This window comes from Crinia signifera, chromosome 6, assembly GCF_055691185.1.
Source record: "Crinia signifera chromosome 6, ASM5569118v1, whole genome shotgun sequence".
NCBI lineage: Eukaryota > Metazoa > Chordata > Amphibia > Anura > Myobatrachidae > Crinia > Crinia signifera.
In genome coordinates, this window is record NC_139222.1 from 54,729,519 (window position 1) to 54,756,790 (window position 27,272).

Below are 27,272 nucleotides of genomic sequence, written 5' to 3' on the forward strand. Positions count from 1 at the left end.
ATCATGTCCTGTAGGTCTTTTTACATTACCAACACATGATTTTTTTCAGTAAGCCAATACAGTTAGGAAACTTTTGTATTAGCTTACCTGGTGATAGAAGTAGAAGAGGGCAAAAAAGTGCGTGTATCTCACCTACAGCTATACCACATTGGATAGGCCCAATCTCGTCTGATCTTGGAAGCTAAGCAGTGTTGGGCCTGGTTAGTACTTGGGTGGGAGACCACATGGGAACACCAGGTGCTGTAGGTTTTTTCACATTACAGGCAAATTGTTTTTATTCTCTAGCTATTTAAATTGGAAACTTTTTCTTTTTATTGCCAGTACAGACATTTGGAAGAGGTCAAACAGACACAATAGCCATCACCTAAAGACTTACCACACTGTTTAGGCTCAATTCCAACTGCTTTTGGCATCTAAACAGTGTTGAGCCTCTTTTGTAGTTTAATTTAAGACCCCCTGCTAATATCATGTCCTGTAGGTCTTTTTACATTACCAACACATGATTTTTTTTCAGTAAGCCAATACAGTTAGGAAACTTTTGTATTAGCTTACCTGGTGATAGAAGTAGAAGAGGGCAAAAAAGTGCCTGTATCTCACCTACAGCCATACCACATTGGATAGGCCCAATCTCGTCTGATCTTGGAAGCTAAGCAGTGTTGGGCCTGGTTAGTACTTGGGTGGGAGACCACATGGGAACACCAGGTGCTGTAGGTTTTTTCACATTACTGGCAAATTGTTTTTATTCTCTAGCTATTTATATTGGAAACTTTTTCATTTTATTGCCAGCACAGACATTTGGAAGAGGTCAAACAGACACAATAGCCATCACCTAAAGACTTACCACAATGTTTAGGCTCAATTCCAACTGCTTTTGGCAGCTAAACAGTGTTGAGCCTCTTTTGTAGTTTAATTTAAGACCCCCTGCTAATATCATGTCCTGTAGGTCTTTTTACATTACCAACACATGATTTTTTTCAGTAAGCCAATACAGTTAGGAAACTTTTGTATTAGCTTACCTGGTAATAGAAGTAGAAGAGGGCAAAAAAGTGGCTTTAACTCACCTACAGCCATTCCACATTGGATAGGCCCAATCTCGTCTGATCTTGGAAGCTAAGCAGTGTTGGGCCTGGTTAGTACTTGGGTGGGAGACCACATGGGAACACCAGGTGCTGTAGGTTTTTTCACATTACAGGCAAATTGTTTTTATTCTCTAGCTATTTAAATTGGAAACTTTTTCTTTTTATTGCCAGTACAGACATTTGGAAGAGGTCAAACAGACACAATAGCCATCACATAAAGACTTACCACACTGTTTAGGCCCAATTCCAACTGCTTTTGGCAGCTAAACAGTGTTGAGCCTGTTTAGTAGTTTAATTTAAGACCCCCTGCTAATATCATGTCCTGTAGGTCTTTTTACATTACCAACACATAATTTTTTTTAAGTAAGCCAATACAGTTAGGAAACTTTTTTATTAGCTTACCTGGTGTTAGAAGTAGAAGAGGGCAAAAAAGTGCCTGTATCTCACCTACAGCCGTACCACATTGGATAGGCCCAATCTCGTCTGATCGTGGAAGCTAAGCAGTGTTGGGCCTGGTTAGTACTTGGGTGGGAGACCACCTGGGAACACCAGGTGCTGTAGGTTTTTTCACATTACTGGCAAATTATTTTTATTCTCTAGCTATTTAAATTGGAAACTTTTTCTTTTTATTGCCAGCACAGACATTTGGAAGAGGTCAAACAGACACAATAGCCATCACCTAAAGACTTACCACACTGTTTAGGCTCAATTCCAACTGCTTTTGGCAGCTAAACAGTGTTGAGCCTCTTTTGTAGTTTAATTTAAGACCCCCTGCTAATATCATGTCCTGTAGGTCTTTTTACTTTACCAACACATGATTTTTTTCAGTAAGCCAATACAGTTAGGAAACTTTTGTATTAGCCCACCTGGTGATAGAAGTAGAAGAGGGCAAAAAAGTGCCTGTATTTCACCTACAGCCATACCACGTTGGATAGGCCCAATATCGTCTGATCTTGGAAGCTAAGCAGTGTTGGGCCTGGTTAGTACTTGGGTGGGAGACCACCTGGGAACACCAGGTGCTGTAGGTTTTTTCACATTACTGGCAAATTGTTTTTATTCTCTAGCTATTTATATTGGAAACTTTTTCTTTTTATTGCCAGCACAGACATTTGGAAGAGGTCAAACAGACACACTAGCCATCACCTAAAGACTTACCACACTGTTTAGGCTCAATTCCAACTGCTTTTGGCATCTAAACAGTGTTGAGCCTCTTTAGTAGTTTAATTTAAGACCCCCTGCTAATATCATGTCCTGTAGGTCGTTTTACATTACCAACACATGATTTTTTTCAGTAAGCCAATACAGTTAGGAAACTTTTTTATTAGCTTACCTGGTGATAGAAGTAGAAGAGGGCAAAAAAGTGCCTGTATTTCACCTACAGCCATACCACATTGGATAGGCCCAATCTCGTCTGTTCTTGGAAGCAAAGCAGTGTTGGGCCTTGTTAGTACTTGGGTGGGAGACCACATGGGAACACCAGGTGCTGTAGTTTTTTTCACATTACAGGCAAATTGTTTTTATTCTCTAGCTATTTATATTGGAAACTTTTTCTTTTTATTGCCAGCACAGACATTTGGAAGAGGTCAAACAGACACAATAGCCATCACCTAAAGACTTACCACACTGTTTAGGCTCAATTCCAACTGCTTTTGGCAGCTAAACAGTGTTGAGCCTCTTTTGTAGTTTAATTTAAGACCCCCTGCTAATATCATGTCCTGTAGGTCTTTTTACATTACCAACACATGATTTTTTTCAGTAAGCCAATACAGTTAGGAAACTTTTGTATTAGCTTACCTGGTGATAGAAGTAGAAGAGGGCAAAAAAGTGGTTTTAACTCACCTACAGCCGTACCACATTGGATAGGCCCAATCTCGTCTGATCTTGGAAGCTAAGCAGTGTTGGGCCTGGTTAGTACTTGGGTGGGAGACCACATGGGAACACCAGGTGCTGTAGGTTTTTTCACATTACTGGCAAATTGTTTTTATTCTCTAGATATTTAAATAGGAAACTTTTTCTTTTTATTGCCAGCACAGACATTTGGAAGAGGTCAAACAGACACAATAGCCATCACCTAAAGACTTACCACACTGTTTAGGCCCAATTCCAACTGCTTTTGGCAGCTAAACAGTGTTGAGCCTCTTTAGTAGTTTAATTTAAGACCCCCTGCTAATATCATGTCCTGTAGGTCTTTTTACATTACCAACACATGATTTTTTTCAGTAAGCCAATACAGTTAGGAAACTTTTGTATTAGCTTACCTGGTGATAGGAGTAGAAGAGGGCAAAAAAGTGCCTTTAACTCACCTACAGCCATACCACATTGGATAGGCCCAATCTCGTCTGATCTTGGAAGCTAAGCAGTGTTGGGCCTGGTTAGTACTTGGGTGGGAGACCACATGGGAACACCAGGTGCTATAGGTTTTTTCACATTACAGGCAAATTGTTTTTATTCTCTAGCTATTTAAATTGGAAACTTTTTCTTTTTATTGCCAGTACAGACATTTGGAAGAGGTCAAACAGACACAATAGCCATCACCTAAAGACTTACCACACTGTTTAGGCCCAATTCCAACTGCTTTTGGCAGCTAAACAGTGTTGGGCCTCTTTAGTAGTTTAATTTAAGACTCCCTGCTAATATCATGTCCTGTAGGTCTTTTTACATTACCAACACATGATTTTTTTCAGTAAGCCAATACAGTTAGGAAACTTTTTTATTAGCTTACCTGGTGATAGAAGTAGAAGAGGGCAAAAAAGTGCGTGTATTTCACCTACAGCTATACCACATTGGATAGGCCCAATCTCGTCTGATCTTGGAAGCTAAGCAGTGTTGGGCCTGGTTAGTACTTGGGTGGGAGACCACATGGGAACACCAGGTGCTGTAGGTTTTTTCACATTACAGGCAAATTGTTTTTATTCTCTAGCTATTTAAATTGGAAACTTTTTCTTTTAATTGCCATTACAGACATTTGGAAGAGGTCAAACAGACACAATAGCCATCACCTAAAGACTTACCACACTGTTTAGGCCCAATTCCAACTGCTTTTGGCAGCTAAACAGTGTTGAGCCTGTTTAGTAGTTTTATTTAAGACCCCCTGCTAATATCATGTCCTGTAGGTCTTTTTACATTACCAACACATGATTTTTTTTAAGTAAGCCAATACAGTTAGGAAACTTTTTTATTAGCTTACCTGGTGATAGAAGTAGAAGAGGGCAAAAAAGTGCCTGTATCTCACCTACAGCCATACCACATTGGATAGGCCCAATCTCGTCTGATCTTGGAAGCTAAGCAGTGTTGGGCCTAGTTAGTACTTGGGTGGGAGACCACCTGGGAACACCAGGTGCTGTAGGTTTTTTCACATTACTGGCAAATTGTTTTTATTCTCTAGCTATTTAAATTGGAAACTTTTTCTTTTTATTGCCAGCACAGACATTTGGAAGAGGTCAAACAGACACATTAGCCATCACCTAAAGACTTACCACACTGTTTAGGCTCAATTCCAACTGCTTTTGGCAGCTAAACAGTGTTGAGCCTCTTTTGTAGTTTAATTTAAGACCCCCTGCTAATATCATGTCCTGTAGGTCTTTTTACATTACCAACACATGATTTTTTTCAGTAAGCCAATACAGTTAGGAAACTTTTGTATTAGCTTACCTGGTGATAGAAGTAGAAGAGGGCAAAAAAGTGCCTGTATCTCACCTACAGCCATACCACATTGGATAGGCCCAATCTCGTCTGATCTTGGAAGCTAAGCAGTGTTGGGCCTGGTTAGTACTTGGGTGGGAGACCACATGGGAACACCAGGTGCTGTAGGTTTTTTCACATTACTGGCAAATTGTTTTTATTCTCTAGCTATTTATATTGGAAACTTTTTCATTTTATTGCCAGCACAGACATTTGGAAGAGGTCAAACAGACACAATAGCCATCACCTAAAGACTTACCACAATGTTTAGGCTCAATTCCAACTGCTTTTGGCAGCTAAACAGTGTTGAGCCTCTTTTGTAGTTTAATTTAAGACCCCCTGCTAATATCATGTCCTGTAGGTCTTTTTACATTACCAACACATGATTTTTTTCAGTAAGCCAATACAGTTAGGAAACTTTTGTATTAGCTTACCTGGTAATAGAAGTAGAAGAGGGCAAAAAAGTGGCTTTAACTCACCTACAGCCATTCCACATTGGATAGGCCCAATCTCGTCTGATCTTGGAAGCTAAGCAGTGTTGGGCCTGGTTAGTACTTGGGTGGGAGACCACATGGGAACACCAGGTGCTGTAGGTTTTTTCACATTACAGGCAAATTGTTTTTATTCTCTAGCTATTTAAATTGGAAACTTTTTCTTTTTATTGCCAGTACAGACATTTGGAAGAGGTCAAACAGACACAATAGCCATCACCTAAAGACTTACCACACTGTTTAGGCCCAATTCCAACTGCTTTTGGCAGCTAAACAGTGTTGAGCCTGTTTAGTAGTTTAATTTAAGACCCCCTGCTAATATCATGTCCTGTAGGTCTTTTTACATTACCAACACATGATTTTTTTTAAGTAAGCCAATACAGTTAGGAAACTTTTTTATTAGCTTACCTGGTGATAGAAGTAGAAGAGGGCAAAAAAGTGCCTGTATCTCACCTACAGCCATACCACATTGGATAGGCCCAATCTCGTCTGATCTTGGAAGCTAAGCAGTGTTGGGCCTGGTTAGTACTTGGGTTGGAGACCACCTGGGAACACCAGGTGCTGTAGGTTTTTTCACATTACTGGCAAATTATTTTTATTCTCTAGCTATTTAAATTGGAAACTTTTTCTTTTTATTGCCAGCACAGACATTTGGAAGAGGTCAAACAGACACAATAGCCATCACCTAAAGACTTACCACACTGTTTAGGCTCAATTCCAACTGCTTTTGGCAGCTAAACAGTGTTGAGCCTCTTTTGTAGTTTAATTTAAGACCCCCTGCTAATATCATGTCCTGTAGGTCTTTTTACTTTACCAACACATGATTTTTTTCAGTAAGCCAATACAGTTAGGAAACTTTTGTATTAGCTTACCTGGTGATAGAAGTAGAAGAGGGCAAAAAAGTGCCTGTATTTCACCTACAGCCATACCACATTGGATAGGCCCAATCTCGTCTGATCTTGGAAGCTAAGCAGTGTTGGGCCTGGTTAGTACTTGGGTGGGAGACCACCTGGGAACACCAGGTGCTGTAGGTTTTTTCACATTACTGGCAAATTGTTTTTATTCTCTAGCTATTTATATTGGAAACTTTTTCTTTTTATTGCCAGCACAGACATTTGGAAGAGGTCAAACAGACACACTAGCCATCACCTAAAGACTTACCACACTGTTTAGGCTCAATTCCAACTGCTTTTGGCAGCTAAACAGTGTTGAGCCTCTTTAGTAGTTTAATTTAAGACCCCCTGCTAATATCATGTCCTGTAGGTCTTTTTACATTACCAACACATGATTTTTTTCAGTAAGCCAATACAGTTAGGAAACTTTTTTATTAGCTTACCTGGTGATAGAAGTAGAAGAGGGCAAAAAAGTGCCTGTATCTCACCTACAGCCATACCACATTGGATAGGCCCAATCTCGTCTGATCTTGGAAGCTAAGCAGTGTTGGGCCTGGTTAGTACTTGGGTGGGAGACCACCTGGGAACACCAGGTGCTGTAGGTTTTTTCACATTACTGGCAAATTATTTTTATTCTCTAGCTATTTAAATTGGAAACTTTTTCTTTTTATTGCCAGCACAGACATTTGGAAGAGGTCAAACAGACACAATAGCCATCACCTAAAGACTTACCACACTGTTTAGGCTCAATTCCAACTGCTTTTGGCAGCTAAACAGTGTTGAGCCTCTTTTGTAGTTTAATTTAAGACCCCCTGCTAATATCATGTCCTGTAGGTCTTTTTACTTTACCAACACATGATTTTTTTCAGTAAGCCAATACAGTTAGGAAACTTTTGTATTAGCTTACCTGGTGATAGAAGTAGAAGAGGGCAAAAAAGTGCCTGTATTTCACCTACAGCCATACCACATTGGATAGGCCCAATCTCGTCTGATCTTGGAAGCTAAGCAGTGTTGGGCCTGGTTAGTACTTGGGTGGGAGACCACCTGGGAACACCAGGTGCTGTAGGTTTTTTCACATTACTGGCAAATTGTTTTTATTCTCTAGCTATTTATATTGGAAACTTTTTCTTTTTATTGCCAGCACAGACATTTGGAAGAGGTCAAACAGACACACTAGCCATCACCTAAAGACTTACCACACTGTTTAGGCTCAATTCCAACTGCTTTTGGCAGCTAAACAGTGTTGAGCCTCTTTAGTAGTTTAATTTAAGACCCCCTGCTAATATCATGTCCTGTAGGTCTTTTTACATTACCAACACATGATTTTTTTCAGTAAGCCAATACAGTTAGGAAACTTTTTTATTAGCTTACCTGGTGATAGAAGTAGAAGAGGGCAAAAAAGTGCCTGTATCTCACCTACAGCCATACCACATTGGATAGGCCCAATCTCGTCTGATCTTGGAAGCTAAGCAGTGTTGGGCCTGGTTAGTACTTGGGTGGGAGACCACATGGGAACACCAGGTGCTGTAGGTTTTTTCACATTACAGGCAAATTGTTTTTATTCTCTAGCTATTTAAATTGGAAACTTTTTCTTTTTATTGCCAGTACAGACATTTGGAAGAGGTCAAACAGACACAATAGCCATCACCTAAAGACTTACCACACTGTTTAGGCCCAATTCCAACTGCTTTTGGCAGCTAAACAGAGTTGATCCTCTTTAGTAGTTTAATTTAAGACCCCCTGCTAATATCATGTCCTGTAGGTCTTTTTACATTACCAACACATGATTTTTTTCAGTAAGCCAATACAGTTAGGAAACTGTTTATTAGCTTACCTGGTGATAGAAGTAGAAGAGGGCAAAAAAGTGCCTGTATCTCATCTACAGCCATACCACATTGGATAGGCCCAATCTCGTCTGATCTTGGAAGCTAAGCAGTGCTGGGCCTGGTTAGTACTTGGGTGGGAGACCACATGGGAATACCAGGTGCTGTAGGTTTTTTCACATTACAGGCAAATTGTTTTTATTCTCTAGCTATTTAAATTGGAAACTTTTTCTTTTTATTGCCAGTACAGACATGTGGAAGAGGTCAAACAGACACAATAGCCATCACCTAAAGACTTACCACACTGTTTAGGCCTAATTCCAACTGCTTTTGGCAGCTAAACAGTGTTGAGCCTCTTTAGTAGTTTAATTTAAGACCCCCTGCTAATATCATGTCCTGTAGGTCTTTTTACATTACCAACACATGATTTTTTTCATTAAGCCAATACAGTTAGGAAACTTTTTTATTAGCTTACCTGGTGATAGAAGTAGAAGAGGGCAAAAAAGTGCCTGTATCTCACCTACAGCCATACCACATTGGATAGGCCCAATCTCGTCTGATCTTGGAAGCTAAGCAGTGTTGGGCCTGGTTAGTACTTGGGTGGGAGACCACATGGGAACACCAGGTGCTGTAGGTTTTTTCACATTACAGGCAAATTGTTTTTATTCTCTAGCTATTTAAATTGGAAACTTTTTCTTTTTATTGCCAGTACAGACATTTGGAAGAGGTCAAACAGACACAATAGCCATCACCTAAAGACTTACCACACTGTTTAGGCCCAATTCCAACTGCTTTTGGCAGCTAAACAGAGTTGATCCTCTTTAGTAGTTTAATTTAAGACCCCCTGCTAATATCATGTCCTGTAGGTCTTTTTACATTACCAACACATGATTTTTTTCAGTAAGCCAATACAGTTAGGAAACTGTTTATTAGCTTACCTGGTGATAGAAGTAGAAGAGGGCAAAAAAGTGCCTGTATCTCATCTACAGCCATACCACATTGGATAGGCCCAATCTCGTCTGATCTTGGAAGCTAAGCAGTGTTGGGCCTGGTTAGTACTTGGGTGGGAGACCACATGGGAATACCAGGTGCTGTAGGTTTTTTCACATTACAGGCAAATTGTTTTTATTCTCTAGCTATTTAAATTGGAAACTTTTTCTTTTTATTGCCAGTACAGACATGTGGAAGAGGTCAAACAGACACAATAGCCATCACCTAAAGACTTACCACACTGTTTAGGCCTAATTCCAACTGCTTTTGGCAGCTAAACAGTGTTGAGCCTCTTTAGTAGTTTAATTTAAGACCCCCTGCTAATATCATGTCCTGTAGGTCTTTTTACATTACCAACACATGATTTTTTTCATTAAGCCAATACAGTTAGGAAACTTTTTTATTAGCTTACCTGGTGATAGAAGTAGAAGAGGGCAAAAAAGTGCCTGTATCTCACCTACAGCCATACCACATTGGATAGGCCCAATCTCGTCTGATCTTGGAAGCTAAGCAGTGTTGGGCCTGGTTAGTACTTGGGTGGGAGACCACATGGGAACACCAGGTGCTGTAGGTTTTTTCACATTACAGGCAAATTGTTTTTATTCTCTAGCTATTTAAATTGGAAACTTTTTCTTTTTATTGCCAGTACAGACATTTGGAAGAGGTCAAACAGACACAATAGCCATCACCTAAAGACTTACCACACTGTTTAGGCCCAATTCCAACTGCTTTTGGCAGCTAAACAGTGTTGAGCCTCTTTAGTAGTTTAATTTAAGACCCCTGCTAATATCATGTCCTGTAGGTCTTTTTACATTACCAACACATGATTTTTTTCAGTAAGCCAATACAGTTAGGAAACTTTTTTATTAGCTTACCTGGTGATAGAAGTAGAAGAGGGCAAAAAAGTGCCTGTATCTCACCTACAGCCATACCACATTGGATAGGCCCAATCTCATCTGATCTTGGAAGCTAAGCAGTGTTGGGCCTGGTTAGTACTTGGGTGGGAGACCACATGGGAACACCAGGTGCTGTAGGTTTTTTCACATTACAGGCAAATTGTTTTTATTCTCTAGCTATTTAAATTGGAAACTTTTTCTTTTTATTGCCAGCACAGACATTTGGAAGAGGTCAAACAGACACAATAGCCATCACCTAAAGACTTACCACACTGTTTAGGCTCAATTCCAACTGCTTTTGGCAGCTAAACAGTGTTGAGCCTCTTTTGTAGTTTAATTTAAGACCCTCTGCTAATATCATGTCCTGTAGGTCTTTTTACATTACCAACACATGATTTTTTTCAGTAAGCCAATACAGTTAGGAAACTTTTTTATTAGCTTACCTGGTGATAGAAGTAGAAAAGGGCAAATAAGTGCCTGTATCTCACCTACAGCCATACCACATTGGATAGGCCCAATCTCATCTGAACTTATAAGCTAAGCAGTGTTGGGCCTGGTTAGTACTTGGGTGGGAGACCACATGGGAACACCAGGTGCTGTAGGTTTTTTCACATTACTGGCAAATTGTTTTTATTCTCTAGCTATTTATATTGGAAACTTTTTCATTTTATTGCCAGCACAGACATTTGGAAGAGGTCAAACAGACACAATAGCCATCACCTAAAGACTTACCACAATGTTTAGGCTCAATTCCAACTGCTTTTGGCAGCTAAACAGTGTTGAGCCTCTTTTGTAGTTTAATTTAAGACCCCCTGCTAATATCATGTCCTGTAGGTCTTTTTACATTACCAACACATGATTTTTTTCAGTAAGCCAGTACAGTTAGGAAACTTTTGTATTAGCTTACCTGGTAATAGAAGTAGAAGAGGGCAAAAAAGTGGCTTTAACTCACCTACAGCCATTCCACATTGGATAGGCACAATCTCGTCTGATCTTGGAAGCTAAGCAGTGTTGGGCCTGGTTAGTACTTGGGTGGGAGACCACATGGGAACACCAGGTGCTGTAGGTTTTTTCACATTACAGGCAAATTGTTTTTATTCTCTAGCTATTTAAATTGGAAACTTTTTCTTTTTATTGCCAGTACAGACATGTGGAAGAGGTCAAACAAACACAATAGCCATCACATAAAGACTTACCACACTGTTTAGGCCCAATTCCAACTGCTTTTGGCAGCTAAACAGTGTTGAGCCTGTTTAGTAGTTTAATTTAAGACCCCCTGCTAATATCATGTCCTGTAGGTCTTTTTACATTACCAACACATGATTTTTTTTAAGTAAGCCAATACAGTTAGGAAACTTTATTACAGGTTGAGTATCCCGTATCCAAAATGCTCGGGACCAGGAGAATTTTGGATAACGGATTATTCCGTATTTCGGAATATTTTAATATTTCAATGATGTATTTTGAAGTATCTTGCATTTATGCTGTATAAACACATAATATACACACAAATATATTTTATTACCACATAAAATACACACAAACATATTTTAATTGTTCAAAAAACAAGGTTTCAAAACGTGAAACAAAATGTGTGTACTATCTCAGCACTGAATTTGAATGCCAAGCAATCATTGTCTTGCACATATATAGTGCCAGTTACATATCATGTCCCCAGTGATGCTGTTACATATGTCCCCAGTGAGTTTTTAGCAAAAAAAAAAAAATTTTTCACTTTCTGGAATGTCCGTATTTCGGAATAATTCAGATAACGGATATTCGGATACGGGATACTCGACCTGTATTAGCTTACCTGGTGATAGAAGTAGAAGAGGGCAAAAAAGTGCCTGTATCTCACCTACAGCCATACCACATTGGATAGGCCCAATCTCGTCTGATCTTGGAAGCTAAGCAGTGTTGGGCCTGGTTAGTACTTGGGTGGGAGACCACCTGGGAACACCAGGTGCTGTAGGTTTTTTCACATTACTGGCAAATTATTTTTATTCTCTAGCTATTTAAATTGGAAACTTTTTCTTTTTATTGCCAGCACAGACATTTGGAAGAGGTCAAACAGACACAATAGCCATCACCTAAAGACTTACCACACTGTTTAGGCTCAATTCCAACTGCTTTTGGCAGCTAAACAGTGTTGAGCCTCTTTAGTAGTTTAATTTAAGACCCCCTGCTAATATCATGTCCTGTAGGTCTTTTTACATTACCAACACATGATTTTTTTCAGTAAGCCAATACAGTTAGGAAACTTTTTTATTAGCTTACCTGGTGATAGAAGTAGAAGAGGGCAAAAAAGTGCCTGTATCTCACCTACAGCCATACCACATTGGATAGGCCCAATCTCGTCTGATCTTGGAAGCTAAGCAGTGTTGGGCCTGGTTAGTACTTGGGTGGGAGACCACATGGGAACACCAGGTGCTGTAGGTTTTTTCACATTACAGGCAAATTGTTTTTATTCTCTAGCTATTTAAATTGGAAACTTTTTCTTTTTATTGCCAGTACAGACATTTGGAAGAGGTCAAACAGACACAATAGCCATCACCTAAAGACTTACCACACTGTTTAGGCCCAATTCCAACTGCTTTTGGCAGCTAAACAGAGTTGATCCTCTTTAGTAGTTTAATTTAAGACCCCCTGCTAATATCATGTCCTGTAGGTCTTTTTACATTACCAACACATGATTTTTTTCAGTAAGCCAATACAGTTAGGAAACTGTTTATTAGCTTACCTGGTGATAGAAGTAGAAGAGGGCAAAAAAGTGCCTGTATCTCATCTACAGCCATACCACATTGGATAGGCCCAATCTCGTCTGATCTTGGAAGCTAAGCAGTGTTGGGCCTGGTTAGTACTTGGGTGGGAGACCACATGGGAATACCAGGTGCTGTAGGTTTTTTCACATTACAGGCAAATTGTTTTTATTCTCTAGCTATTTAAATTGGAAACTTTTTCTTTTTATTGCCAGTACAGACATGTGGAAGAGGTCAAACAGACACAATAGCCATCACCTAAAGACTTACCACACTGTTTAGGCCTAATTCCAACTGCTTTTGGCAGCTAAACAGTGTTGAGCCTCTTTAGTAGTTTAATTTAAGACCCCTGCTAATATCATGTCCTGTAGGTCTTTTTACATTACCAACACATGATTTTTTTCATTAAGCCAATACAGTTAGGAAACTTTTTTATTAGCTTACCTGGTGATAGAAGTAGAAGAGGGCAAAAAAGTGCCTGTATCTCACCTACAGCCATACCACATTGCATAGGCCCAATCTCGTCTGATCTTGGAAGCTAAGCAGTGTTGGGCCTGGTTAGTACTTGGGTGGGAGACCACATGGGAACACCAGGTGCTGTAGGTTTTTTCACATTACAGGCAAATTGTTTTTATTCTCTAGCTATTTAAATTGGAAACTTTTTCTTTTTATTGCCAGTACAGACATTTGGAAGAGGTCAAACAGACACAATAGCCATCACCTAAAGACTTACCACACTGTTTAGGCCCAATTCCAACTGCTTTTGGCAGCTAAACAGAGTTGATCCTCTTTAGTAGTTTAATTTAAGACCCCCTGCTAATATCATGTCCTGTAGGTCTTTTTACATTACCAACACATGATTTTTTTCAGTAAGCCAATACAGTTAGGAAACTGTTTATTAGCTTACCTGGTGATAGAAGTAGAAGAGGGCAAAAAAGTGCCTGTATCTCATCTACAGCCATACCACATTGGATAGGCCCAATCTCGTCTGATCTTGGAAGCTAAGCAGTGTTGGGCCTGGTTAGTACTTGGGTGGGAGACCACATGGGAATACCAGGTGCTGTAGGTTTTTTCACATTACAGGCAAATTGTTTTTATTCTCTAGCTATTTAAATTGGAAACTTTTTCTTTTTATTGCCAGTACAGACATGTGGAAGAGGTCAAACAGACACAATAGCCATCACCTAAAGACTTACCACACTGTTTAGGCCTAATTCCAACTGCTTTTGGCAGCTAAACAGTGTTGAGCCTCTTTAGTAGTTTAATTTAAGACCCCCTGCTAATATCATGTCCTGTAGGTCTTTTTACATTACCAACACATGATTTTTTTCATTAAGCCAATACAGTTAGGAAACTTTTTTATTAGCTTACCTGGTGATAGAAGTAGAAGAGGGCAAAAAAGTGCCTGTATCTCACCTACAGCCATACCACATTAGATAGGCCCAATCTCGTCTGATCTTGGAAGCTAAGCAGTGTTGGGCCTGGTTAGTACTTGGGTGGGAGACCACATGGGAACACCAGGTGCTGTAGGTTTTTTCACATTACAGGCAAATTGTTTTTATTCTCTAGCTATTTAAATTGGAAACTTTTTCTTTTTATTGCCAGTACAGACATTTGGAAGAGGTCAAACAGACACAATAGCCATCACCTAAAGACTTACCACACTGTTTAGGCCCAATTCCAACTGCTTTTGGCAGCTAAACAGTGTTGAGCCTCTTTAGTAGTTTAATTTAAGACCCCTGCTAATATCATGTCCTGTAGGTCTTTTTACATTACCAACACATGATTTTTTTCAGTAAGCCAATACAGTTAGGAAACTTTTTTATTAGCTTACCTGGTGATAGAAGTAGAAGAGGGCAAAAAAGTGCCTGTATCTCACCTACAGCCATACCACATTGGATAGGCCCAATCTCATGTGATCTTGGAAGCTAAGCAGTGTTGGGCCTGGTTAGTACTTGGGTGGGAGACCACATGGGAACACCAGGTGCTGTAGGTTTTTTCACATTACAGGCAAATTGTTTTTATTCTCTAGCTATTTAAATTGGAAACTTTTTCTTTTTATTGCCAGCACAGACATTTGGAAGAGGTCAAACAGACACAATAGCCATCACCTAAAGACTTACCACACTGTTTAGGCTCAATTCCAACTGCTTTTGGCAGCTAAACAGTGTTGAGCCTCTTTTGTAGTTTAATTTAAGACCCTCTGCTAATATCATGTCCTGTAGGTCTTTTTACATTACCAACACATGATTTTTTTCAGTAAGCCAATACAGTTAGGAAACTTTTTTATTAGCTTACCTGGTGATAGAAGTAGAAAAGGGCAAATAAGTGCCTGTATCTCACCTACAGCCATACCACATTGGATAGGCCCAATCTCATCTGAACTTATAAGCTAAGCAGTGTTGGGCCTGGTTAGTACTTGGGTGGGAGACCACATGGGAACACCAGGTGCTGTAGGTTTTTTCACATTACTGGCAAATTGTTTTTATTCTCTAGCTATTTATATTGGAAACTTTTTCATTTTATTGCCAGCACAGACATTTGGAAGAGGTCAAACAGACACAATAGCCATCACCTAAAGACTTACCACAATGTTTAGGCTCAATTCCAACTGCTTTTGGCAGCTAAACAGTGTTGAGCCTCTTTTGTAGTTTAATTTAAGACCCCCTGCTAATATCATGTCCTGTAGGTCTTTTTACATTACCAACACATGATTTTTTTCAGTAAGCCAATACAGTTAGGAAACTTTTGTATTAGCTTACCTGGTAATAGAAGTAGAAGAGGGCAAAAAAGTGGCTTTAACTCACCTACAGCCATTCCACATTGGATAGGCACAATCTCGTCTGATCTTGGAAGCTAAGCAGTGTTGGGCCTGGTTAGTACTTGGGTGGGAGACCACATGGGAACACCAGGTGCTGTAGGTTTTTTCACATTACAGGCAAATTGTTTTTATTCTCTAGCTATTTAAATTGGAAACTTTTTCTTTTTATTGCCAGTACAGACATGTGGAAGAGGTCAAACAAACACAATAGCCATCACATAAAGACTTACCACACTGTTTAGGCCCAATTCCAACTGCTTTTGGCAGCTAAACAGTGTTGAGCCTGTTTAGTAGTTTAATTTAAGACCCCCTGCTAATATCATGTCCTGTAGGTCTTTTTACATTACCAACACATGATTTTTTTTAAGTAAGCCAATACAGTTAGGAAACTTTATTATTAGCTTACCTGGTGATAGAAGTAGAAGAGGGCAAAAAAGTGCCTGTATCTCACCTACAGCCATACCACATTGGATAGGCCCAATCTCGTCTGATCTTGGAAGCTAAGCAGTGTTGGGCCTGGTTAGTACTTGGGTGGGAGACCACCTGGGAACACCAGGTGCTGTAGGTTTTTTCACATTACTGGCAAATTATTTTTATTCTCTAGCTATTTAAATTGGAAACTTTTTCTTTTTATTGCCAGCACAGACATTTGGAAGAGGTCAAACAGACACAATAGCCATCACCTAAAGACTTACCACACTGTTTAGGCTCAATTCCAACTGCTTTTGGCAGCTAAACTGTGTTGAGCCTCTTTTGTAGTTTAATTTAAGACCCCCTGCTAATATCATGTCCTGTAGGTCTTTTTACTTTACCAACACATGATTTTTTTCAGTAAGCCAATACAGTTAGGAAACTTTTGTATTAGCTTACCTGGTGATAGAAGTAGAAGAGGGCAAAAAAGTGCCTGTATCTCACCTACAGCCATACCACATTGGATAGGCCCAATCTCGTCTGATCTTGGAAGCTAAGCAGTGTTGGGCCTGGTTAGTACTTGGGTGGGAGACCACATGGGAACACCAGGTGCTGTAGGTTTTTTCACATTACAGGCAAATTGTTTTTATTCTCTAGCTATTTAAATTGGAAACTTTTTCTTTTTATTGCCAGTACAGACATTTGGAAGAGGTCAAACAGACACAATAGCCATCACCTAAAGACTTACCACACTGTTTAGGCCCAATTCCAACTGCTTTTGGCAGCTAAACAGTGTTGAGCCTCTTTAGTAGTTTAATTTAAGACCCCTGCTAATATCATGTCCTGTAGGTCTTTTTACATTACCAACACATGATTTTTTTCAGTAAGCCAATACAGTTAGGAAACTTTTTTATTAGCTTACCTGGTGATAGAAGTAGAAGAGGGCAAAAAAGTGCCTGTATCTCACCTACAGCCATACCACATTGGATAGGCCCAATCTCATCTGATCTTGGAAGCTAAGCAGTGTTGGGCCTGGTTAGTACTTGGGTGGGAGACCACATGGGAACACCAGGTGCTGTAGGTTTTTTCACATTACAGGCAAATTGTTTTTATTCTCTAGCTATTTAAATTGGAAACTTTTTCTTTTTATTGCCAGCACAGACATTTGGAAGAGGTCAAACAGACACAATAGCCATCACCTAAAGACTTACCACACTGTTTAGGCTCAATTCCAACTGCTTTTGGCAGCTAAACAGTGTTGAGCCTCTTTTGTAGTTTAATTTAAGACCCTCTGCTAATATCATGTCCTGTAGGTCTTTTTACATTACCAACACATGATTTTTTTCAGTAAGCCAATACAGTTAGGAAACTTTTTTATTAGCTTACCTGGTGATAGAAGTAGAAAAGGGCAAATAAGTGCCTGTATCTCACCTACAGCCATACCACATTGGATAGGCCCAATCTCATCTGAACTTATAAGCTAAGCAGTGTTGGGCCTGGTTAGTACTTGGGTGGGAGACCACATGGGAACACCAGGTGCTGTAGGTTTTTTCACATTACTGGCAAATTGTTTTTATTCTCTAGCTATTTATATTGGAAACTTTTTCATTTTATTGCCAGCACAGACATTTGGAAGAGGTCAAACAGACACAATAGCCATCACCTAAAGACTTACCACAATGTTTAGGCTCAATTCCAACTGCTTTTGGCAGCTAAACAGTGTTGAGCCTCTTTTGTAGTTTAATTTAAGACCCCCTGCTAATATCATGTCCTGTAGGTCTTTTTACATTACCAACACATGATTTTTTTCAGTAAGCCAGTACAGTTAGGAAACTTTTGTATTAGCTTACCTGGTAATAGAAGTAGAAGAGGGCAAAAAAGTGGCTTTAACTCACCTACAGCCATTCCACATTGGATAGGCACAATCTCGTCTGATCTTGGAAGCTAAGCAGTGTTGGGCCTGGTTAGTACTTGGGTGGGAGACCACATGGGAACACCAGGTGCTGTAGGTTTTTTCACATTACAGGCAAATTGTTTTTATTCTCTAGCTATTTAAATTGGAAACTTTTTCTTTTTATTGCCAGTACAGACATGTGGAAGAGGTCAAACAGACACAATAGCCATCACATAAAGACTTACCACACTGTTTAGGCCCAATTCCAACTGCTTTTGGCAGCTAAACAGTGTTGAGCCTGTTTAGTAGTTTAATTTAAGACCCCCTGCTAATATCATGTCCTGTAGGTCTTTTTACATTACCAACACATGATTTTTTTTAAGTAAGCCAATACAGTTAGGAAACTTTATTACAGGTTGAGTATCCCGTATCCAAAATGCTCGGGACCAGGAGAATTTTGGATAACGGATTATTCCGTATTTCGGAATATTTTAATATTTCAATGATGTATTTTGAAGTATCTTGCATTTATGCTGTATAAACACATAATATACACACAAATATATTTTATTACCACATAAAATACACACAAACATATTTTAATTGTTCAAAAAACAAGGTTTCAAAACGTGAAACAAAATGTGTGTACTATCTCAGCACTGAATTTGAATGCCAAGCAATCATTGTCTTGCACATATATAGTGCCAGTTACATATCATGTCCCCAGTGATGCTGTTACATATGTCCCCAGTGAGTTTTTAGCAAAAAAAAAAAAATTTTTCACTTTCTGGAATGTCCGTATTTCGGAATAATTCAGATAACGGATATTCGGATACGGGATACTCGACCTGTATTAGCTTACCTGGTGATAGAAGTAGAAGAGGGCAAAAAAGTGCCTGTATCTCACCTACAGCCATACCACATTGGATAGGCCCAATCTCGTCTGATCTTGGAAGCTAAGCAGTGTTGGGCCTGGTTAGTACTTGGGTGGGAGACCACCTGGGAACACCAGGTGCTGTAGGTTTTTTCACATTACTGGCAAATTATTTTTATTCTCTAGCTATTTAAATTGGAAACTTTTTCTTTTTATTGCCAGCACAGACATTTGGAAGAGGTCAAACAGACACAATAGCCATCACCTAAAGACTTACCACACTGTTTAGGCTCAATTCCAACTGCTTTTGGCAGCTAAACAGTGTTGAGCCTCTTTAGTAGTTTAATTTAAGACCCCCTGCTAATATCATGTCCTGTAGGTCTTTTTACATTACCAACACATGATTTTTTTCAGTAAGCCAATACAGTTAGGAAACTTTTTTATTAGCTTACCTGGTGATAGAAGTAGAAGAGGGCAAAAAAGTGCCTGTATCTCACCTACAGCCATACCACATTGGATAGGCCCAATCTCGTCTGATCTTGGAAGCTAAGCAGTGTTGGGCCTGGTTAGTACTTGGGTGGGAGACCACATGGGAACACCAGGTGCTGTAGGTTTTTTCACATTACAGGCAAATTGTTTTTATTCTCTAGCTATTTAAATTGAAAACTTTTTCTTTTTATTGCCAGTACAGACATTTGGAAGAGGTCAAACAGACACAATAGCCATCACCTAAAGACTTACCACACTGTTTAGGCCCAATTCCAACTGCTTTTGGCAGCTAAACAGAGTTGATCCTCTTTAGTAGTTTAATTTAAGACCCCCTGCTAATATCATGTCCTGTAGGTCTTTTTACATTACCAACACATGATTTTTTTCAGTAAGCCAATACAGTTAGGAAACTGTTTATTAGCTTACCTGGTGATAGAAGTAGAAGAGGGCAAAAAAGTGCCTGTATCTCATCTACAGCCATACCACATTGGATAGGCCCAATCTCGTCTGATCTTGGAAGCTAAGCAGTGTTGGGCCTGGTTAGTACTTGGGTGGGAGACCACATGGGAATACCAGGTGCTGTAGGTTTTTTCACATTACAGGCAAATTGTTTTTATTCTCTAGCTATTTAAATTGGAAACTTTTTCTTTTTATTGCCAGTACAGACATGTGGAAGAGGTCAAACAGACACAATAGCCATCACCTAAAGACTTACCACACTGTTTAGGCCTAATTCCAACTGCTTTTGGCAGCTAAACAGTGTTGAGCCTCTTTAGTAGTTTAATTTAAGACCCCTGCTAATATCATGTCCTGTAGGTCTTTTTACATTACCAACACATGATTTTTTTCATTAAGCCAATACAGTTAGGAAACTTTTTTATTAGCTTACCTGGTGATAGAAGTAGAAGAGGGCAAAAAAGTGCCTGTATCTCACCTACAGCCATACCACATTAGATAGGCCCAATCTCGTCTGATCTTGGAAGCTAAGCAGTGTTGGGCCTGGTTAGTACTTGGGTGGGAGACCACATGGGAACACCAGGTGCTGTAGGTTTTTTCACATTACAGGCAAATTGTTTTTATTCTCTAGCTATTTAAATTGGAAACTTTTTCTTTTTATTGCCAGTACAGACATTTGGAAGAGGTCAAACAGACACAATAGCCATCACCTAAAGACTTACCACACTGTTTAGGCCCAATTCCAACTGCTTTTGGCAGCTAAACAGTGTTGAGCCTCTTTAGTAGTTTAATTTAAGACCCCTGCTAATATCATGTCCTGTAGGTCTTTTTACATTACCAACACATGATTTTTTTCAGTAAGCCAATACAGTTAGGAAACTTTTTTATTAGCTTACCTGGTGATAGAAGTAGAAGAGGGCAAAAAAGTGCCTGTATCTCACCTACAGCCATACCACATTGGATAGGCCCAATCTCATGTGATCTTGGAAGCTAAGCAGTGTTGGGCCTGGTTAGTACTTGGGTGGGAGACCACATGGGAACACCAGGTGCTGTAGGTTTTTTCACATTACAGGCAAATTGTTTTTATTCTCTAGCTATTTAAATTGGAAACTTTTTCTTTTTATTGCCAGCACAGACATTTGGAAGAGGTCAAACAGACACAATAGCCATCACCTAAAGACTTACCACACTGTTTAGGCTCAATTCCAACTGCTTTTGGCAGCTAAACAGTGTTGAGCCTCTTTTGTAGTTTAATTTAAGACCCTCTGCTAATATCATGTCCTGTAGGTCTTTTTACATTACCAACACATGATTTTTTTCAGTAAGCCAATACAGTTAGGAAACTTTTTTATTAGCTTACCTGGTGATAGAAGTAGAAAAGGGCAAATAAGTGCCTGTATCTCACCTACAGCCATTCCACATTGGATAGGCACAATCTCGTCTGAACTTATAAGCTAAGCAGTGTTGGGCCTGGTTAGTACTTGGGTGGGAGACCACATGGGAACACCAGGTGCTGTAGGTTTTTTCACATTACAGGCAAATTGTTTTTATTCTCTAGCTATTTAAATTGGAAACTTTTTCTTTTTATTGCCAGTACAGACATGTGGAAGAGGTCAAACAAACACAATAGCCATCACATAAAGACTTACCACACTGTTTAGGCCCAATTCCAACTGCTTTTGGCAGCTAAACAGTGTTGAGCCTGTTTAGTAGTTTAATTTAAGACCCCCTGCTAATATCATGTCCTGTAGGTCTTTTTACATTACCAACACATGATTTTTTTTAAGTAAGCCAATACAGTTAGGAAACTTTATTATTAGCTTACCTGGTGATAGAAGTAGAAGAGGGCAAAAAAGTGCCTGTATCTCACCTACAGCCATACCACATTGGATAGGCCCAATCTCGTCTGATCTTGGAAGCTAAGCAGTGTTGGGCCTGGTTAGTACTTGGGTGGGAGACCACCTGGGAACACCAGGTGCTGTAGGTTTTTTCACATTACTGGCAAATTATTTTTATTCTCTAGCTATTTAAATTGGAAACTTTTTCTTTTTATTGCCAGCACAGACATTTGGAAGAGGTCAAACAGACACAATAGCCATCACCTAAAGACTTACCACACTGTTTAGGCTCAATTCCAACTGCTTTTGGCAGCTAAACTGTGTTGAGCCTCTTTTGTAGTTTAATTTAAGACCCCCTGCTAATATCATGTCCTGTAGGTCTTTTTACTTTACCAACACATGATTTTTTTCAGTAAGCCAATACAGTTAGGAAACTTTTGTATTAGCTTACCTGGTGATAGAAGTAGAAGAGGGCAAAAAAGTGCCTGTATTTCACCTACAGCCATACCACATTGGATAGGCCCAATATCGTCTGATCTTGGAAGCTAAGCAGTGTTGGGCCTGGTTAGTACTTGGGTGGGAGACCACCTGGGAACACCAGGTGCTGTAGGTTTTTTCACATTGCTGGCAAATTGTTTTTATTCTCTAGCTATTTATATTGGAAACTTTTTCTTTTTATTGCCAGCACAGACATTTGGAAGAGGTCAAACAGACACACTAGCCATCACCTAAAGACTTACCACACTGTTTAGGCTCAATTCCAACTGCTTTTGGCAGCTAAACAGTGTTGAGCCTCTTTAGTAGTTTAATTTAAGACCCCCTGCTAATATCATGTCCTGTAGGTCTTTTTACATTACCAACACATGATTTTTTTCAGTAAGCCAATACAGTTAGGAAACTTTTTTATTAGCTTACCTGGTGATAGAAGTAGAAGAGGGCAAAAAAGTGCCTGTATTTCACCTACAGCCATACCACATTGGATAGGCCCAATCTCGTCTGTTCTTGGAAGCTAAGCAGTGTTGGGCCTGGTTAGTACTTGGGTGGGAGACCACATGGGAGCACCAGGTGCTGTAGGTTTTTTCACATTACAGGCAAATTGTTTTTATTCTCTAGCTATTTATATTGGAAACTTTTTCTTTTTATTGCCAGCACAGACATTTGGAAGAGGTCAAACAGACACAATAGCCATCACCTAAAGACTTACCACACTGTTTAGGCTCAATTCCAACTGCTTTTGGCAGCTAAACAGTGTTGAGCCTCTTTTGTAGTTTAATTTAAGACCCCCTGCTAATATCATGTCCTGTAGGTCTTTTTACATTACCAACACATGATTTTTTTCAGTAAGTCAATACAGTTAGGAAACTTTTGTATTAGCTTACCTGGTGATAGAAGTAGAAGAGGGCAAAAAAGTGGCTTTAACTCACCTACAGCCATACCACATTGGATAGGCCCAATCTCGTCTGTTCTTGGAAGCTAAGCAGTGTTGGGCCTGGTTAGTACTTGGGTGGGAGACCACATGGGAACACCAGGTGCTGTAGGTTTTTTCACATTACTGGCAAATTATTTTTATTCTCTAGCAATTTAAATTGGAAACTTTTTCTTTTTATTGCCAGCACAGACATTTGGAAGAGGTCAAACAGACACAATGGCCATCACCTAAAGACTTACCACACTGTTTAGGCTCAATTCCAACTGCTTTTGGCAGCTAAACTGTGTTGAGCCTCTTTTGTAGTTTAATTTAAGACCCCCTGCTAATATCATGTCCTGTAGGTCTTTTTACTTTACCAACACATGATTTTTTTCAGTAAGCCAATACAGTTAGGAAACTTTTGTATTAGCTTACCTGGTGATAGAAGTAGAAGAGGGCAAAAAAGTGCCTGTATTTCACCTACAGCCATACCACATTGGATAGGCCCAATATCGTCTGATCTTGGAAGCTAAGCAGTGTTGGGCCTGGTTAGTACTTGGGTGGGAGACCACCTGGGAACACCAGGTGCTGTAGGTTTTTTCACATTGCTGGCAAATTGTTTTTATTCTCTAGCTATTTATATTGGAAACTTTTTCTTTTTATTGCCAGCACAGACATTTGGAAGAGGTCAAACAGACACACTAGCCATCACCTAAAGACTTACCACACTGTTTAGGCTCAATTCCAACTGCTTTTGGCAGCTAAACAGTGTTGAGCCTCTTTAGTAGTTTAATTTAAGACCCCCTGCTAATATCATGTCCTGTAGGTCTTTTTACATTACCAACACATGATTTTTTTCAGTAAGCCAATACAGTTAGGAAACTTTTGTATTAGCTTACCTGGTGATAGAAGTAGAAGAGGGCAAAAAAGTGCCTGTATTTCACCTACAGCCATACCACATTGGATAGGCCCAATCTCGTCTGTTCTTGGAAGCTAAGCAGTGTTGGGCCTGGTTAGTACTTGGGTGGGAGACCACATGGGAACACCAGGTGCTGTAGGTTTTTTCACATTACTGGCAAATTGTTTTTATTCTCTAGCTATTTAAATTGGAACTTTTTCTTTTTATTGCCAGCACAGACATTTGGAAGAGGTCAAACAGACACAATAGCCATCACCTAAAGACTTACCACACTGTTTAGGCTCAATTCCAACTGCTTTTGGCAGCTAAACAGTGTTGAGCCTCTTTTGTAGTTTAATTTAAGACCCCCTGCTAATATCATGTCCTGTAGGTCTTTTTACTTTACCAACACATGATTTTTTTCAGTAAGCCAATACAGTTAGGAAACTTTTGTATTAGCTTACCTGGTGATAGAAGTAGAAGAGGGCAAAAAAGTGCCTTTATTTCACCTACAGCCATACCACATTGGATAGGCCCAAACTCGTTTGATCTTGGAAGCTAAGCAGTGTTGGACCTGGTTAGTACTTGGGTGGGAGACCACCTGGGAACACCAGGTGCTGTAGGTTTTTTCACATTACTGGCAAATTATTTTTATTCTCTAGCAATTTAAATTGGAAACTTTTTCTTTTTATTGCCAGCACAGACATTTGGAAGAGGTCAAACAGACACAATAGCCATCACCTAAAGACTTACCACACTGTTTAGGCTCAATTCCAACTGCTTTTGGCAGCTAAACTGTGTTGAGCCTCTTTTGTAGTTTAATTTAAGACCCCCTGCTAATATCATGTCCTGTAGGTCTTTTTACTTTACCAACACATGATTTTTTTCAGTAAGCCAATACAGTTAGGAAACTTTTGTATTAGCTTACCTGGTGATAGAAGTAGAAGAGGGCAAAAAAGTGCCTGTATTTCACCTACAGCCATACCACATTGGATAGGCCCAATATCGTCTGATCTTGGAAGCTAAGCAGTGTTGGGCCTGGTTAGTACTTGGGTGGGAGACCACCTGGGAACACCAGGTGCTGTAGGTTTTTTCACATTGCTGGCAAATTGTTTTTATTCTCTAGCTATTTATATTGGAAACTTTTTCTTTTTATTGCCAGCACAGACATTTGGAAGAGGTCAAACAGACACACTAGCCATCACCTAAAGACTTACCACACTGTTTAGGCTCAATTCCAACTGCTTTTGGCAGCTAAACAGTGTTGAGCCTCTTTAGTAGTTTAATTTAAGACCCCCTGCTAATATCATGTCCTGTAGGTCTTTTTACATTACCAACACATGATTTTTTTCAGTAAGCCAATACAGTTAGGAAACTTTTGTATTAGCTTACCTGGTGATAGAAGTAGAAGAGGGCAAAAAAGTGCCTGTATTTCACCTACAGCCATACCACATTGGATAGGCCCAATCTCGTCTGTTCTTGGAAGCTAAGCAGTGTTGGGCCTGGTTAGTACTTGGGTGGGAGACCACATGGGAACACCAGGTGCTGTAGGTTTTTTCACATTACTGGCAAATTGTTTTTATTCTCTAGCTATTTAAATTGGAACTTTTTCTTTTTATTGCCAGCACAGACATTTGGAAGAGGTCAAACAGACACAATAGCCATCACCTAAAGACTTACCACACTGTTTAGGCTCAATTCCAACTGCTTTTGGCAGCTAAACAGTGTTGAGCCTCTTTTGTAGTTTAATTTAAGACCCCCTGCTAATATCATGTCCTGTAGGTCTTTTTACTTTACCAACACATGATTTTTTTCAGTAAGCCAATACAGTTAGGAAACTTTTGTATTAGCTTACCTGGTGATAGAAGTAGAAGAGGGCAAAAAAGTGCCTTTATTTCACCTACAGCCATACCACATTGGATAGGCCCAAACTCGTTTGATCTTGGAAGCTAAGCAGTGTTGGACCTGGTTAGTACTTGGGTGGGAGACCACCTGGGAACACCAGGTGCTGTAGGTTTTTTCACATTACTGGCAAATTGTTTTTATTCTCTAGCTATTTATATTGGAAACTTTTTCTTTATATTGCCAGCACAGACATTTGGAAGAGGTCAAACAGACACACTAGCCATCACCTAAAGACTTACCACACTGTTTAGGCTCAATTCCAACTGCTTTTGGCAGCTAAACAGTGTTGAGCCTCTTTTGTAGTTTAATTTAAGACCCCCTGCTAATATCATGTCCTGTAGGTCTTTTTACATTACCAACACATGATTTTTTTCAGTAAGCCAATACAGTTAGGAAACTTTTGTATTAGCTTACCTGGTGATAGAAGTAGAAGAGGGCAAAAAAGTGCCTGTATCTCACCTACAGCCATACCACATTGGATAGGCCCAATCTCGTCTGATCTTGGAAGCTAAGCAGTGTTGGGCCTGGTTAGTACTTGGGTGGGAGACCACATGGGAACACCAGGTGCTGTAGGTTTTTTCACATTACTGGCAAATTGTTTTTATTCTCTAGCTCATTAAATTGGAAATTTTTTCTTTTTATTGCCAGTACAGACATTTGGAAGAGGTCAAACAGACACAATAGCCATCACCTAAAGACTTACCACACTGTTTAGGCCCAATTCCAACTGCTTTTGGCAGCTAAACAGTGTTGAGCCTCTTTAGTAGTTTAATTTAAGACCCCCTGCTAATATCATGTCCTGTAGGTCTTTTTACATTACCAACACATGATTTTTTTCAGTAAGCCAATACAGTTAGGAAACTTTTGTATTAGCTTACCTGGTGATAGAAGTAGAAGAGGGCAAAAAAGTGCCTGTATCTCACCTACAGCCATACCACATTGGATAGGCCCAATCTCGTCTGATCTTGGAAGCTAAGCAGTGTTGGGCCTGGTTAGTACTTGGGTGGGAGACCACATGGGAACACCAGGTGCTGTAGGTTTTTTTCACATTACTGGCAAATTGTTTTTATTCTCTAGCTCATTAAATTGGAAACTTTTTCTTTTTATTGCCAGTACAGACATTTGGAAGAGGTCAAACAGACACAATAGCCATCACCTAAAGACTTACCACACTGTTTAGGCCCAATTCCAACTGCTTTTGGCAGCTAAAAAGTGTTGAGCCTCTTTAGTAGTTTAATTTAAGACCCCCTGCTAATATCATGTCCTGTAGGTCTTTTTACATTACCAACACATGATTTTTTTCAGTAAGCCAATACAGTTAGGAAACTTTTGTATTAGCTTACCTGGTGATAGAAGTAGAAGAGGGCAAAAAAGTGAATTTAACTCACCTACAGCCATACCACATTGGATAGGCCCAATCTCGTCTGATCTTGGAAGCTAAGCAGTGTTGGGCCTGGTTAGTACTTGGGTGGGAGACCAGATGGGAACACCAGGTGCTGTAGGTTTTTTCACATTACTGGCAAATTGTTTTTATTCTCTAGCTATTTATATTGGAAACTTTTTCATTTTATTGCCAGCACAGACATTTGGAAGAGGTCAAACAGACACAATAGCCATCACCTAAAGACTTACCACGATGTTTCGGCTCAATTCCAACTGCTTTTGG

At 39.6% G+C, this 27,272-nt stretch overlaps 56 non-coding genes and 1 pseudogene across 56 annotated transcripts; all 57 read left to right on the top strand.

The window, feature by feature from the left end:
* The first annotated feature begins 130 nt into the window (after positions 1–130).
* LOC146014404 (5S ribosomal RNA) lies at positions 131–249 on the top strand. Its single transcript, XR_014447360.1, has one exon. It is a non-coding gene; the product is annotated as a 5S ribosomal RNA (ribosomal RNA).
* A 346-nt stretch (positions 250–595) lies between these two features.
* On the top strand, positions 596–714 carry LOC146011785 (5S ribosomal RNA). The gene has a single exon (XR_014444976.1). It is a non-coding gene; the product is annotated as a 5S ribosomal RNA (ribosomal RNA).
* Positions 715–1,059: 345 nt separating this feature from the next.
* On the top strand, positions 1,060–1,178 carry LOC146014935 (5S ribosomal RNA). Its single transcript, XR_014447874.1, has one exon. It is a non-coding gene; the product is annotated as a 5S ribosomal RNA (ribosomal RNA).
* A 346-nt stretch (positions 1,179–1,524) lies between these two features.
* LOC146017495 (5S ribosomal RNA) lies at positions 1,525–1,643 on the top strand. The gene has a single exon (XR_014450364.1). It is a non-coding gene; the product is annotated as a 5S ribosomal RNA (ribosomal RNA).
* Positions 1,644–1,988: 345 nt separating this feature from the next.
* Positions 1,989–2,107, top strand: LOC146017410 (5S ribosomal RNA). Its single transcript, XR_014450283.1, has one exon. It is a non-coding gene; the product is annotated as a 5S ribosomal RNA (ribosomal RNA).
* A 345-nt stretch (positions 2,108–2,452) lies between these two features.
* LOC146011296 (5S ribosomal RNA) lies at positions 2,453–2,571 on the top strand (annotated as a pseudogene).
* A 345-nt stretch (positions 2,572–2,916) lies between these two features.
* On the top strand, positions 2,917–3,035 carry LOC146015179 (5S ribosomal RNA). Its single transcript, XR_014448107.1, has one exon. It is a non-coding gene; the product is annotated as a 5S ribosomal RNA (ribosomal RNA).
* Positions 3,036–3,380: 345 nt separating this feature from the next.
* On the top strand, positions 3,381–3,499 carry LOC146015784 (5S ribosomal RNA). Its single transcript, XR_014448694.1, has one exon. It is a non-coding gene; the product is annotated as a 5S ribosomal RNA (ribosomal RNA).
* A 345-nt stretch (positions 3,500–3,844) lies between these two features.
* Positions 3,845–3,963, top strand: LOC146014405 (5S ribosomal RNA). The gene has a single exon (XR_014447361.1). It is a non-coding gene; the product is annotated as a 5S ribosomal RNA (ribosomal RNA).
* Positions 3,964–4,309: 346 nt separating this feature from the next.
* LOC146015373 (5S ribosomal RNA) lies at positions 4,310–4,428 on the top strand. Its single transcript, XR_014448297.1, has one exon. It is a non-coding gene; the product is annotated as a 5S ribosomal RNA (ribosomal RNA).
* A 345-nt stretch (positions 4,429–4,773) lies between these two features.
* Positions 4,774–4,892, top strand: LOC146011791 (5S ribosomal RNA). Its single transcript, XR_014444977.1, has one exon. It is a non-coding gene; the product is annotated as a 5S ribosomal RNA (ribosomal RNA).
* Positions 4,893–5,237: 345 nt separating this feature from the next.
* On the top strand, positions 5,238–5,356 carry LOC146014936 (5S ribosomal RNA). Its single transcript, XR_014447875.1, has one exon. It is a non-coding gene; the product is annotated as a 5S ribosomal RNA (ribosomal RNA).
* Positions 5,357–5,702: 346 nt separating this feature from the next.
* Positions 5,703–5,821, top strand: LOC146016654 (5S ribosomal RNA). Its single transcript, XR_014449537.1, has one exon. It is a non-coding gene; the product is annotated as a 5S ribosomal RNA (ribosomal RNA).
* Positions 5,822–6,166: 345 nt separating this feature from the next.
* Positions 6,167–6,285, top strand: LOC146013936 (5S ribosomal RNA). The gene has a single exon (XR_014446898.1). It is a non-coding gene; the product is annotated as a 5S ribosomal RNA (ribosomal RNA).
* A 345-nt stretch (positions 6,286–6,630) lies between these two features.
* LOC146013947 (5S ribosomal RNA) lies at positions 6,631–6,749 on the top strand. Its single transcript, XR_014446909.1, has one exon. It is a non-coding gene; the product is annotated as a 5S ribosomal RNA (ribosomal RNA).
* Positions 6,750–7,094: 345 nt separating this feature from the next.
* Positions 7,095–7,213, top strand: LOC146013959 (5S ribosomal RNA). Its single transcript, XR_014446920.1, has one exon. It is a non-coding gene; the product is annotated as a 5S ribosomal RNA (ribosomal RNA).
* A 345-nt stretch (positions 7,214–7,558) lies between these two features.
* Positions 7,559–7,677, top strand: LOC146011793 (5S ribosomal RNA). The gene has a single exon (XR_014444979.1). It is a non-coding gene; the product is annotated as a 5S ribosomal RNA (ribosomal RNA).
* A 344-nt stretch (positions 7,678–8,021) lies between these two features.
* On the top strand, positions 8,022–8,140 carry LOC146014531 (5S ribosomal RNA). The gene has a single exon (XR_014447483.1). It is a non-coding gene; the product is annotated as a 5S ribosomal RNA (ribosomal RNA).
* A 345-nt stretch (positions 8,141–8,485) lies between these two features.
* Positions 8,486–8,604, top strand: LOC146011794 (5S ribosomal RNA). Its single transcript, XR_014444980.1, has one exon. It is a non-coding gene; the product is annotated as a 5S ribosomal RNA (ribosomal RNA).
* A 344-nt stretch (positions 8,605–8,948) lies between these two features.
* LOC146014076 (5S ribosomal RNA) lies at positions 8,949–9,067 on the top strand. Its single transcript, XR_014447032.1, has one exon. It is a non-coding gene; the product is annotated as a 5S ribosomal RNA (ribosomal RNA).
* A 345-nt stretch (positions 9,068–9,412) lies between these two features.
* LOC146011795 (5S ribosomal RNA) lies at positions 9,413–9,531 on the top strand. The gene has a single exon (XR_014444982.1). It is a non-coding gene; the product is annotated as a 5S ribosomal RNA (ribosomal RNA).
* A 344-nt stretch (positions 9,532–9,875) lies between these two features.
* On the top strand, positions 9,876–9,994 carry LOC146011874 (5S ribosomal RNA). The gene has a single exon (XR_014445057.1). It is a non-coding gene; the product is annotated as a 5S ribosomal RNA (ribosomal RNA).
* Positions 9,995–10,339: 345 nt separating this feature from the next.
* Positions 10,340–10,458, top strand: LOC146017104 (5S ribosomal RNA). Its single transcript, XR_014449978.1, has one exon. It is a non-coding gene; the product is annotated as a 5S ribosomal RNA (ribosomal RNA).
* Positions 10,459–10,803: 345 nt separating this feature from the next.
* On the top strand, positions 10,804–10,922 carry LOC146017250 (5S ribosomal RNA). Its single transcript, XR_014450121.1, has one exon. It is a non-coding gene; the product is annotated as a 5S ribosomal RNA (ribosomal RNA).
* Positions 10,923–11,709: 787 nt separating this feature from the next.
* LOC146013970 (5S ribosomal RNA) lies at positions 11,710–11,828 on the top strand. The gene has a single exon (XR_014446931.1). It is a non-coding gene; the product is annotated as a 5S ribosomal RNA (ribosomal RNA).
* Positions 11,829–12,173: 345 nt separating this feature from the next.
* Positions 12,174–12,292, top strand: LOC146011796 (5S ribosomal RNA). The gene has a single exon (XR_014444983.1). It is a non-coding gene; the product is annotated as a 5S ribosomal RNA (ribosomal RNA).
* Positions 12,293–12,636: 344 nt separating this feature from the next.
* Positions 12,637–12,755, top strand: LOC146014077 (5S ribosomal RNA). The gene has a single exon (XR_014447033.1). It is a non-coding gene; the product is annotated as a 5S ribosomal RNA (ribosomal RNA).
* Positions 12,756–13,099: 344 nt separating this feature from the next.
* On the top strand, positions 13,100–13,218 carry LOC146014227 (5S ribosomal RNA). The gene has a single exon (XR_014447178.1). It is a non-coding gene; the product is annotated as a 5S ribosomal RNA (ribosomal RNA).
* Positions 13,219–13,562: 344 nt separating this feature from the next.
* On the top strand, positions 13,563–13,681 carry LOC146014078 (5S ribosomal RNA). The gene has a single exon (XR_014447034.1). It is a non-coding gene; the product is annotated as a 5S ribosomal RNA (ribosomal RNA).
* Positions 13,682–14,026: 345 nt separating this feature from the next.
* Positions 14,027–14,145, top strand: LOC146015721 (5S ribosomal RNA). The gene has a single exon (XR_014448633.1). It is a non-coding gene; the product is annotated as a 5S ribosomal RNA (ribosomal RNA).
* A 344-nt stretch (positions 14,146–14,489) lies between these two features.
* Positions 14,490–14,608, top strand: LOC146014228 (5S ribosomal RNA). Its single transcript, XR_014447179.1, has one exon. It is a non-coding gene; the product is annotated as a 5S ribosomal RNA (ribosomal RNA).
* A 345-nt stretch (positions 14,609–14,953) lies between these two features.
* Positions 14,954–15,072, top strand: LOC146017105 (5S ribosomal RNA). The gene has a single exon (XR_014449979.1). It is a non-coding gene; the product is annotated as a 5S ribosomal RNA (ribosomal RNA).
* A 345-nt stretch (positions 15,073–15,417) lies between these two features.
* LOC146017251 (5S ribosomal RNA) lies at positions 15,418–15,536 on the top strand. The gene has a single exon (XR_014450123.1). It is a non-coding gene; the product is annotated as a 5S ribosomal RNA (ribosomal RNA).
* A 346-nt stretch (positions 15,537–15,882) lies between these two features.
* LOC146013982 (5S ribosomal RNA) lies at positions 15,883–16,001 on the top strand. The gene has a single exon (XR_014446942.1). It is a non-coding gene; the product is annotated as a 5S ribosomal RNA (ribosomal RNA).
* Positions 16,002–16,346: 345 nt separating this feature from the next.
* Positions 16,347–16,465, top strand: LOC146011797 (5S ribosomal RNA). The gene has a single exon (XR_014444984.1). It is a non-coding gene; the product is annotated as a 5S ribosomal RNA (ribosomal RNA).
* Positions 16,466–16,809: 344 nt separating this feature from the next.
* On the top strand, positions 16,810–16,928 carry LOC146011886 (5S ribosomal RNA). The gene has a single exon (XR_014445068.1). It is a non-coding gene; the product is annotated as a 5S ribosomal RNA (ribosomal RNA).
* A 345-nt stretch (positions 16,929–17,273) lies between these two features.
* On the top strand, positions 17,274–17,392 carry LOC146017106 (5S ribosomal RNA). Its single transcript, XR_014449980.1, has one exon. It is a non-coding gene; the product is annotated as a 5S ribosomal RNA (ribosomal RNA).
* Positions 17,393–17,737: 345 nt separating this feature from the next.
* LOC146017253 (5S ribosomal RNA) lies at positions 17,738–17,856 on the top strand. The gene has a single exon (XR_014450125.1). It is a non-coding gene; the product is annotated as a 5S ribosomal RNA (ribosomal RNA).
* A 787-nt stretch (positions 17,857–18,643) lies between these two features.
* On the top strand, positions 18,644–18,762 carry LOC146013993 (5S ribosomal RNA). Its single transcript, XR_014446953.1, has one exon. It is a non-coding gene; the product is annotated as a 5S ribosomal RNA (ribosomal RNA).
* A 345-nt stretch (positions 18,763–19,107) lies between these two features.
* LOC146011798 (5S ribosomal RNA) lies at positions 19,108–19,226 on the top strand. The gene has a single exon (XR_014444985.1). It is a non-coding gene; the product is annotated as a 5S ribosomal RNA (ribosomal RNA).
* A 344-nt stretch (positions 19,227–19,570) lies between these two features.
* Positions 19,571–19,689, top strand: LOC146014079 (5S ribosomal RNA). The gene has a single exon (XR_014447035.1). It is a non-coding gene; the product is annotated as a 5S ribosomal RNA (ribosomal RNA).
* A 344-nt stretch (positions 19,690–20,033) lies between these two features.
* LOC146015722 (5S ribosomal RNA) lies at positions 20,034–20,152 on the top strand. Its single transcript, XR_014448634.1, has one exon. It is a non-coding gene; the product is annotated as a 5S ribosomal RNA (ribosomal RNA).
* Positions 20,153–20,496: 344 nt separating this feature from the next.
* On the top strand, positions 20,497–20,615 carry LOC146014229 (5S ribosomal RNA). Its single transcript, XR_014447180.1, has one exon. It is a non-coding gene; the product is annotated as a 5S ribosomal RNA (ribosomal RNA).
* Positions 20,616–20,960: 345 nt separating this feature from the next.
* LOC146017448 (5S ribosomal RNA) lies at positions 20,961–21,079 on the top strand. Its single transcript, XR_014450319.1, has one exon. It is a non-coding gene; the product is annotated as a 5S ribosomal RNA (ribosomal RNA).
* A 346-nt stretch (positions 21,080–21,425) lies between these two features.
* LOC146014004 (5S ribosomal RNA) lies at positions 21,426–21,544 on the top strand. The gene has a single exon (XR_014446964.1). It is a non-coding gene; the product is annotated as a 5S ribosomal RNA (ribosomal RNA).
* Positions 21,545–21,889: 345 nt separating this feature from the next.
* Positions 21,890–22,008, top strand: LOC146016777 (5S ribosomal RNA). The gene has a single exon (XR_014449655.1). It is a non-coding gene; the product is annotated as a 5S ribosomal RNA (ribosomal RNA).
* A 345-nt stretch (positions 22,009–22,353) lies between these two features.
* Positions 22,354–22,472, top strand: LOC146016588 (5S ribosomal RNA). Its single transcript, XR_014449475.1, has one exon. It is a non-coding gene; the product is annotated as a 5S ribosomal RNA (ribosomal RNA).
* A 345-nt stretch (positions 22,473–22,817) lies between these two features.
* Positions 22,818–22,936, top strand: LOC146015610 (5S ribosomal RNA). Its single transcript, XR_014448526.1, has one exon. It is a non-coding gene; the product is annotated as a 5S ribosomal RNA (ribosomal RNA).
* A 345-nt stretch (positions 22,937–23,281) lies between these two features.
* On the top strand, positions 23,282–23,400 carry LOC146016778 (5S ribosomal RNA). Its single transcript, XR_014449656.1, has one exon. It is a non-coding gene; the product is annotated as a 5S ribosomal RNA (ribosomal RNA).
* A 345-nt stretch (positions 23,401–23,745) lies between these two features.
* On the top strand, positions 23,746–23,864 carry LOC146015611 (5S ribosomal RNA). Its single transcript, XR_014448527.1, has one exon. It is a non-coding gene; the product is annotated as a 5S ribosomal RNA (ribosomal RNA).
* Positions 23,865–24,208: 344 nt separating this feature from the next.
* On the top strand, positions 24,209–24,327 carry LOC146016747 (5S ribosomal RNA). The gene has a single exon (XR_014449627.1). It is a non-coding gene; the product is annotated as a 5S ribosomal RNA (ribosomal RNA).
* A 345-nt stretch (positions 24,328–24,672) lies between these two features.
* LOC146016779 (5S ribosomal RNA) lies at positions 24,673–24,791 on the top strand. Its single transcript, XR_014449657.1, has one exon. It is a non-coding gene; the product is annotated as a 5S ribosomal RNA (ribosomal RNA).
* Positions 24,792–25,136: 345 nt separating this feature from the next.
* LOC146015613 (5S ribosomal RNA) lies at positions 25,137–25,255 on the top strand. The gene has a single exon (XR_014448529.1). It is a non-coding gene; the product is annotated as a 5S ribosomal RNA (ribosomal RNA).
* A 344-nt stretch (positions 25,256–25,599) lies between these two features.
* LOC146016748 (5S ribosomal RNA) lies at positions 25,600–25,718 on the top strand. The gene has a single exon (XR_014449628.1). It is a non-coding gene; the product is annotated as a 5S ribosomal RNA (ribosomal RNA).
* A 345-nt stretch (positions 25,719–26,063) lies between these two features.
* On the top strand, positions 26,064–26,182 carry LOC146011799 (5S ribosomal RNA). The gene has a single exon (XR_014444986.1). It is a non-coding gene; the product is annotated as a 5S ribosomal RNA (ribosomal RNA).
* Positions 26,183–26,527: 345 nt separating this feature from the next.
* LOC146011800 (5S ribosomal RNA) lies at positions 26,528–26,646 on the top strand. Its single transcript, XR_014444987.1, has one exon. It is a non-coding gene; the product is annotated as a 5S ribosomal RNA (ribosomal RNA).
* A 346-nt stretch (positions 26,647–26,992) lies between these two features.
* On the top strand, positions 26,993–27,111 carry LOC146015015 (5S ribosomal RNA). The gene has a single exon (XR_014447950.1). It is a non-coding gene; the product is annotated as a 5S ribosomal RNA (ribosomal RNA).
* Positions 27,112–27,272: the final 161 nt, after the last annotated feature.